Here is an 8,651-nt window from a genome sequence, read left to right as displayed (position 1 = left end):
AAAATATAGAAAATTAACACCAAACCTCAAAGTAGTTAGCGTGGGTAAATTTGGTATTACGTGGATTAAAAACAGAATACCTGAAGTAAAAGATTTTCCCCTTAATTACAGGTGAATGAACAAGTAAGATAAATATGTTAGAACTAAGAAGCTTATAACATCAATAATAATACTCTCACACTCGCTGCTCTAAGTCACCCCCGAGTACACTTGGAATAAGCACTGGGATGTTGGGAGTGAGACAAGAGAGAGAGTCAGTCAGCACAGATGTAGGTGTCTGTCCACTAGTGATGGTCATTCATTTCCAGGATAGTGTAGTGTGGCGTTCCTTCCCTGTTACTGTTGCTTGCTCCTTTTCCTGTTGCCACGTATACTCTGGTCATTCATTTCCAGGATAGTGTAGTGTGGCGTTCCTTCCCTGTTACTGTTGCTTGCTCCTTTTCCTGTTGCCACGTATACTCAGTGTACGGAACGGGAGATTTTTTTTTTCTCTGAATCTAAGGAACATTTTCAAGTGTTACGTAGTCGATGTGTATGGAGCGATAACGTGTTTTTTTATGAAGTTAAGGAACACTTCCGGCTTATTGTACACTACTACAGTTGTGGTGGAGACTAGTGTGTGGTGGAGACTAGTGTGTGGTGGAGATTAGTGCGGTGGGAGACTAGTGTGTGGGTGAGACTAGTGTGTGGTGGAGACTAGTGTGTGGTGGAGACTAGTGCGTGGTGGAGACTAGTGTGTGGTGGAGACTAGTGTGTGGTGGAGAGTTAACAAGCCACCACTGCCCCCTGGCGGCCTTTACACTCATCACCTCAAGTAATAACTCGAAAATGACCTGCCACCAGGTCTCCTTCACCTCTCACTGATATAATTTAGCGATGAATAAAATGCTGGTGATTATTTCTTGATATTAGAGAATTAAAATAAATGTAAATAAATAAAAACACGACTTCGGTTTATATAAATGGAGTAAGAATTTAGAGAGAGAGAGAGAGAGAGAGAGAGAGAGAGAGAGAGAGAGAGAGAGAGAGACATTGACAACAAGGTGAAAATTTAGATAAAAAAAAACAAAATCCGACGAAAGATAAAGACGAAAATACACAGAAAAAAATAATAAAGGAAGACATGAAGAATGGTTAAATGTGGTAGAAGGAAACCCGAAGAAGGAAATGACGAGGAAGATAAAGAGAGAGACGAGAAAAGCAAAAAAGAATAATTGGAAAAAAGAAGAAAGAGAAGATTTAAAAAGACAAGTGGAGCATTAAGAGGTAATGGATTTGCTCTCTCTCTCTCACCTCTCCTCCCTCCCCTCCCTCTCTCTCTCCTCCCTCTCTCTCCTCCCCTCTCCTCTCTCTCTCTCTCTCTCGTATATGTATGTATAACTTGATGTAGCTTCCTTGTCTCATACCATCCTGTGTTGTGGTGAGGAGAAGGGAGACGATTTTAATGGTGTGGGAGAAAAACAATTAACTCCTGGTCATTAAGTCATTTAGTTAGTCGTAATTGATGAAATGGTCGATTATTACAGAGAAAGACTTAAATCTCTCTATTAACTCCCAAGTCAAAAAAAATTTACCCAGAGTACAAACGACTCGACGCTCAGGATACAAAATGAGTACAATATCAACTCAGCCACATCCCTTTCCTTTGCGAATACCAGAAAAATAAATGTAATCAAATAATAATAATAATAATGCAATAAAGAAATAAATCTCTCATATAATGTTCAATAAGGAAGTGAACAAGTCATTGGGGGTCTGAGTGTATAATTTATTACCGCCAGAGTATCCTTCAAGGTACTTCAAACAGGTTAATTAGTGTCCATGAACAGGGTGTGTGTGTGTGTGTGTGTGAGGTGGTTGGTTCTAAGACGTGGTAGAGGGTCTTGAAGTGGTGAGAGGAACACTACTGGTGGTGAAGGTTGAGAGAGAGAAAGAGAGAGAGAGAGAGAGAGAGAGAGAGAGAGAGAGAGAGAGAGAGAGAGAGAGAGACAGAGAGAGAGAGAGAGAGAGAGAGAGAGAGAGAGAGAGAGAGAGAGAGAGAGAGAGAGAGAGAGAGAGAGAGAAAACAAAAAACAAACACAGAAAGACACAATGAGAAGGGTAGGAAGACGATAAAAAGTAAGCCAAAAGAGAATTAGAGAGAGAAGAGAGAGAGAGAGAGAGAGAGAGAGAGAGTTTAATTATGAAAAATCCCAGACACTCGGTAATTGGATTAACTCAAGGAGGTTCAGGCAGATGGGCATACTGAGAGTATCGTAATTACCACTGTGTTAGGGAGGTAATGACCACAGGTACGCAGAGAGAGAGAGAGAGAGAGAGAGAGAGAGAGAGAGAGAGAGAGAGAGAGAGAGAGAGAGAGAGAGAGAGAGAGAGAGAGAGAGAGAGAGAGAGAGAGAGAGAGAGCCTCACTTACTCACTCCAACTGCACCATAACAATAACGTCCAGTGTTAAATAGCGTCCATTAAAGTCACTTTGCTTTTAACAAGTCTATGTGACCTAACATACCTATAGCTTTTCTCCTGGGGGCTGAGAGGTGGGGGGGCAGGGTCTCCTATAACATCTCCACTTGGGGATAGAAAATTATAAGTTGGTCAAATGAATACGAATATAACAACATCACCAGTGCCTGACCATTACTTAGCGGAGGTGAGAGGTGAGGTGAGGAATAGGTGAGAGGTGAGGAGAGGGTAAGGAGAGGTGAGGTAAGGGAGAGGTGAGAAAATGTCGTAAAACTCTGCTCACTAAGGAAAGAGGATGTTTGTGAATGATCTATAATGATATGATTGAGACGCAGTGGACACAGGTAAATGCATTGAGCTAAATGAAACCTCAAGAGGTAATGAAGGTGTGTTATGAAGAGTAATTTACCGGTGTGTGGTAGAGATGTGGTGAGATACTGAAGGAGGAGGGGGGGGTGGGAGGGGGGGTGAGCGGGGGGTGAGTGGGGTGAAAGGGGGGGGGGTAGGGGAGGTGAGGGGGGGAGGGGGGGTGAGGAGGAGGGGGGTGGGGAGGCGGGGGTGAGGAGGAGGGGGGGGAGGAGGAGGTGAGGAGGAGGGGTGAGGAGGAAGGGGGTGAGGAGGAAGGGGTGAGGAGGAGGGGGTGAGGAGGAGGGGGGTGAGGTGGAGGGGGGTGAGGAGGAGGGCAGGAGGAGGTCGTGACAGGAGCTAAGTGAAGAGCTGCACAAATAGAAACATTGAACTTAATAAATAAATGTTTAACAGAGTTAGGGAACAGGGAGAGTGAATCGTTTCTAACCTTGAGGACAGTGACACCTTTGACGACGATGATAAAAGGCAATAATAAATTGCCTTTGGTGTTCCTCATAGAAGAGTGTTAATACAACGTACAGCAAAACCTCCATTTAACGGACGTCAATATAAAGGTTGTCCAGTTATGGAAGTCCGTTATATGGAAGTTTTCATATCTAAACGAACCTCGATAAAACGGACTACTATCCCATATAATACGTTAAATAGAGATATCGTAATAGAGGATATGACAAAATGTGTCACACGACCCATGAAAAACTTGTTACAAACCTGGGCATTGTTCTGATATTTTCTGATGAACGCAGCAACATGGGACAGGTGGGAAAAATACTGGCATATATGTAATGTGACGGAAGGTTGGTGGTGAAGGGCCACACACATACTAGGAAAAAAATAGCAGTATTCAGCGTTTTAATAATTACAATAATAATAATGATGATGAAAATATGAGAAAAAATATTAATAATGATAAAATAATAATAGTAATAATAATAATAATAATAATAATAATAATAATAATAATAATAATAATAATAATAATAATAATAATGATGATGATAAAAATGATGATGCTAATGATAATAATCTATGTATTTCGTGTTTGGGTTATAATTTAACAATATATCTCAGCGCTTGTGCAGATTGTTTGACGTTCTTACAACACTACACAGTTATATTACCCCTTATACCGAGGTAACATAGGGTCGATATTACAGTGATGTATAACACTATCTTCCAGGGATTTGGTTAATTTGTACTAACCTAACTATTAGAGATAAGTACCTACCTATTGCGAGAGAAGTACTGATCTATTGTGAAAAAAGTACCTCACCATTATTACTTTATGTCGTGATTTCTGAATATATGCATATACAATGATCCTCCAGAGCGGAATAAAGTCAATATATTTCGCCATTTATATGCGTGATTTAATCCACCAGAAACACATACATAATAGAGTTAATTTGTTACTGTCCAATTGCAGTCTATATCACTTTTATTCCAACCTTGTGATTGATACATATATCCTATACTTGATATATTAAATGAAAATATAACACCGTCACAAACACGGAGTTAAAATGATATAAAAATAACTCGTATAGCAGATTGTGAGAAATATATGTCGCCTGTATTGATATATAAATTATAAAATATATATATATAAAACAGCAACATAAAACCATATTTAATTCAGAAATATATAAGAGAAATTACTATATAAATTTAAGTAGCAATATAAATTAAGAAACAAAACACAAAAATACCCATGGAATTAAAATCATATAAATATTCAATCACTATATAAATTAAACTCAAAATACAAATGAAAAAAAATCATCAAAATACACGTAATGAATTTAAAATATATAAACATTTCATCAGCATATAAATTGTGGTAATTACACCATGTCAAATGCGCGTATTAAAACAGTTCAGAAAATTTTTTCACTTATTTAAATTAACGTCAGAATATAAACATACTGTAGATATCAAGAAATAAATGTTTATATGGATATAAGTGTGTTGGTGGTCAGTAAACTCTCATGTCATACCGCCACAAAATACTCAACAATTCTCGATGATTTTACTACTAAACTCTGGCCTCGGGGATAATGTCACATAGCCAGAAGACCGTCGACGAGTGAGGATGATGAGGGTAGGTGAGGGGTAGGTGAGGGGAGGGGAGGTGAGGGGTAGAGAGGAGGGAGGAGGGTAGGGGAGGGGAGAGGAGGAGGGAGGGGTAGGTGAGGAGGGGTAGGTGGGGTGGGAGGGTGGGTGGGGTGAGGGGTAGGGGAGTGAGGGGTAGGTGAGGGAGGGTGGGGAGGGGAGGGGAGGAGTGAGGGGAGGGGAGTGGGGAGGGAGGGGTGGGAGGGGAGGGGTAGGGGAGGGGAGGGGGGGGAGGGGAGGTAGGGGAGGGGAGGGGTAGGGGAGGGGAGGGGAGGGGGGAGGGGAGGGGAGGGGTAGGGGAGGGGGGTGGAGGGGAGGGGTGGGAGGGGAAGGGGAGAGGGGGGAGGGAGGGAGAGGGGAGGGGAGGGAGGGGGTGAGGGGAGGGGAGGGAGGGAGGGGTAGGTGGGAGGGAGGGGTAGGTGAGGGAGGGGTAGGGAAAAAGGGAGGGAGAGGTAGGGGAGGGGTAAGGTGAGGGGTAGGTGTGAGGGAGGGGTAGGCAGGTAGGTGAGGAAAAAAAAAAAAAGGAGGGAGCAGGGAAAGGAGGGGTGAGGGAGGTGTGGAGGAGAGGTGAGGGAAGGTGGAGGAGAGGGGTGAGGTGGAGGAGGGGTAGGGGTGGTGATGGGTGGGGGAGGGGAGGTGAGGGGTGGGTAAGGTGCGAAAGGTGAAGTACGTGGGTGAGGGGAGGTGAGGCAGATGAAGCCGTGGGATAAACACCAATCATTCATTCATGTTATCGGTAAACATAGGTGTGTGTGTGTGTGTGTGTGTGTGTGTGTGTAGGTGTGTGTCTGTCTGTCTGTCTTGGTTTGTCTGTGTGTCTGTCTGTGTGTCTGTCTGTCTGTCTGTGTGTGTGTGTGTGTGTGTGTGTGTCAAAAGTTGTCCATGGGTAAGAATAAGAATGTCTGGTTCAACAAAGCCACAGGACTGAGCCACGGTAAAGGAAGTAATTATGTGTTGTTCCCTCTATTGTTAACAGAATTAGAGAGAGCACGTGCTACAGCCATCAGACCCACTCCCCGTGTCAGGCGAGAGAACGCTAAACTAATTATCACCTGCTGGCTAAGGTCCACAGTCCAACAAGGTGTAACTTAACAGAAATGGTGAAATATGTTACTGTAACGTGGCAGGTTATAACACAAGTCTATAACATCGTCACTTTTGGGTAAATACGGGGCAGTAACACGTGAGTTTATTATTAGTAAGTACCTCAGGTGGTAAATACATATGTGAGGTGTTGTTAATAGATGACAAACACCTGCCAGTCAAGTATAATGTCTTCAACCTGGCTCATGGTCTACCAGCACCGTCATGGAGAGTCTAGCAGGTGACAAGTTAATTACAAAATCAATATCATGGTGATGGTGAAGTGCGTCACCACCTGCAGCAGCGAGGCATCTGCTGGAGAGGTCCTGTGAGGCGGAGGACCTACACGACGAACACACTTTGTCCTGCAGAAGTTGACTGAGGCGAAGTTTGTTTTGTTTACAGTGATCTGTAGTCATAGGTATTAAACTCATGGTATTTAAGGTATTAAGAACTTTTCCACGGAGCACAAGCCACCATAGGATGACCTCCCCCCACCTCTCGGCTCTACACGACACAGGAGAGAGAGAGAGAGAGAGAGAGAGAGAGAGAGAGAGAGAGAGAGAGAGAGAGAGAGAGAGAGAGAGAGAGAGACCTTCTGTTTACAGCTCACGCGGGTAACTCAGCACAGCGTAGCCCCAATTCGCTCTGCTGGGAAACTGGACCTTTGATCTTACACCAAAGTTCTACAGCTTCATCCAGTCTTTCTCGCCCACTATCACGTTTTACCTCGAGTAGTTATCTTTACTCTTGGATGTTTTTTCTAACTTAAATTTGATTCGTTTCTTTACAAATCAAGATCAAATTAATTTATCTGACGTGGGAGAGTTTATACACACATACATTTATGAAAAGTACGGGGCGGTGAAAGTAACTTAAAATCATCAAACATTATGCAAAGAACAACGTTTTGAAGGCAAACCAAAACAATTAACCTAACCTAACCACACCTGACCTGACTTAACCTAACCACACAGCAAACCTAACCTAACCTAACCACACCTGACCTGACTTAACCTAACCACACAGCAAACTTAACCTAACCTGACCACATAGTAAACTTTTACCACTTTCATATAACAGATTAAAAACCTTTATTGCCTCACTATCTGGCAACATGAGGGCGTTTCAGTGTGGTGATGCTGTGAAATACTGCGTCATCGGTTAAGTATTTTTGTTTTTTTATGTCATTGAGGTTTAATGTCATCCTCTGGTTTAATGTTATTCTGTGGTTTAATGTTATCCTGTGGTTTAATGTTATTCTGTGGTTTAATGTTATCCTGTGGTTTAATGTTATCCTGTGGTTTAATGTCATCCTCTGGTTTAATGTTATCCTGTGGTTTAATGTTATCCTGTGGTTTAATGTTATCCTGTGATTTAATGTTATTCTGTGGTTTAATGTTATCCTGTGGTTTAATGTTATCCTGTGGTTTAATGTTATCCTGTGATTTAATGTTATTCTGTGGTTTAATGTTATCCTGTGGTTTAATGTTATCCTGTGGTTTAATGTTATCCTGTGGTTTAATGTTATCCTGTGGTTTAATGTTATCCTGTGGTTTAACGCCATCTTCCGTTTTAGTGTCATTCTCTGGTTTAGTACTTATAGTAATGAATAAGTCCAGATAGGTCTCAATGTATGGTGAATTTAATGCATAAGTCAACTATATATTAACCCCTTGAGTACGATTATTCAACCCTCTGAGTACAGTGTAATTGTACTCAAAAGGAATATATTACCGTATTCAGTGAGGTAAGGTATCGCATTTATGGGATGAAGGCCCTTTGTAATAAATTGTACTCAAGGGATGAAGTCATTGTACTCAAGGGAGAGATATATCTTAATGGGCTTATTTATTGTACTCTGGAGACTAGTACCGTCATTACGGGGTTATAGTATATGGATTTTTTTTTTATTAGTCAATGTTTGGTTGTACGCACACACGCATACACTTAGACACGCGCACCTAGGAAGCGACTATCAAAAGTAGGTGTGAGATGCATAACTTTCTTGGACATAAAACTCTTCATTTTACTGCTCAAACTCTCCCACCTGCAGAATGGTCTCCTCCATATATGCTGAGAACTTCAATTTTAGTTTTATCATTACTGGTTCAAAGTTCTTCTTACATTCAAACTTTACTCTCAGGTTTATAAAAATCTTTAAAGTTTTAGGGGAAGAAGTTATAAAAAATTTGGTCATTTTATCGGCGACTAATTAGCGGTAAAGAGTGATGAAGACCCGGTAACTCGTTCACACTTTTGATGGTCAAACTCAACTCGTAAGTTTGTGGAGTTTTGCCACCACTGAGATTCTCCACTCTTACTGTTCGGCGCCGTAATGATCGTCGTTAATTGACAGAGAAAAATGGTCTTATTGCTCATTGAAGGAAGGAAAAATATGTCGTTTTAAGAACTTGATCTTCACGATGAGTTTGCCAGAATCATGAAATGTTTTCGAAGGATTCAGAGATGAACAGGATTTCCCATAATTCCCACCACTTCTCTTATTATAAAGAACTTGCCAAAACCTCTCTCATTCTATCTCCCACCTCTCTCTCTATAGTACAGAAATATTTAATGTTACCTCTGATCCTTACTGATATTCTGGAATTGACTCATTAAACACT

The sequence above is a fragment of the Homarus americanus genome, unplaced genomic scaffold (genome assembly GCF_018991925.1).
Source record: "Homarus americanus isolate GMGI-L3 unplaced genomic scaffold, GMGI_Hamer_2.0 scaffold15535, whole genome shotgun sequence".
NCBI classification, from domain to species: domain Eukaryota; kingdom Metazoa; phylum Arthropoda; class Malacostraca; order Decapoda; family Nephropidae; genus Homarus; species Homarus americanus.
This window is presented reverse-complemented; position numbering follows the sequence as displayed.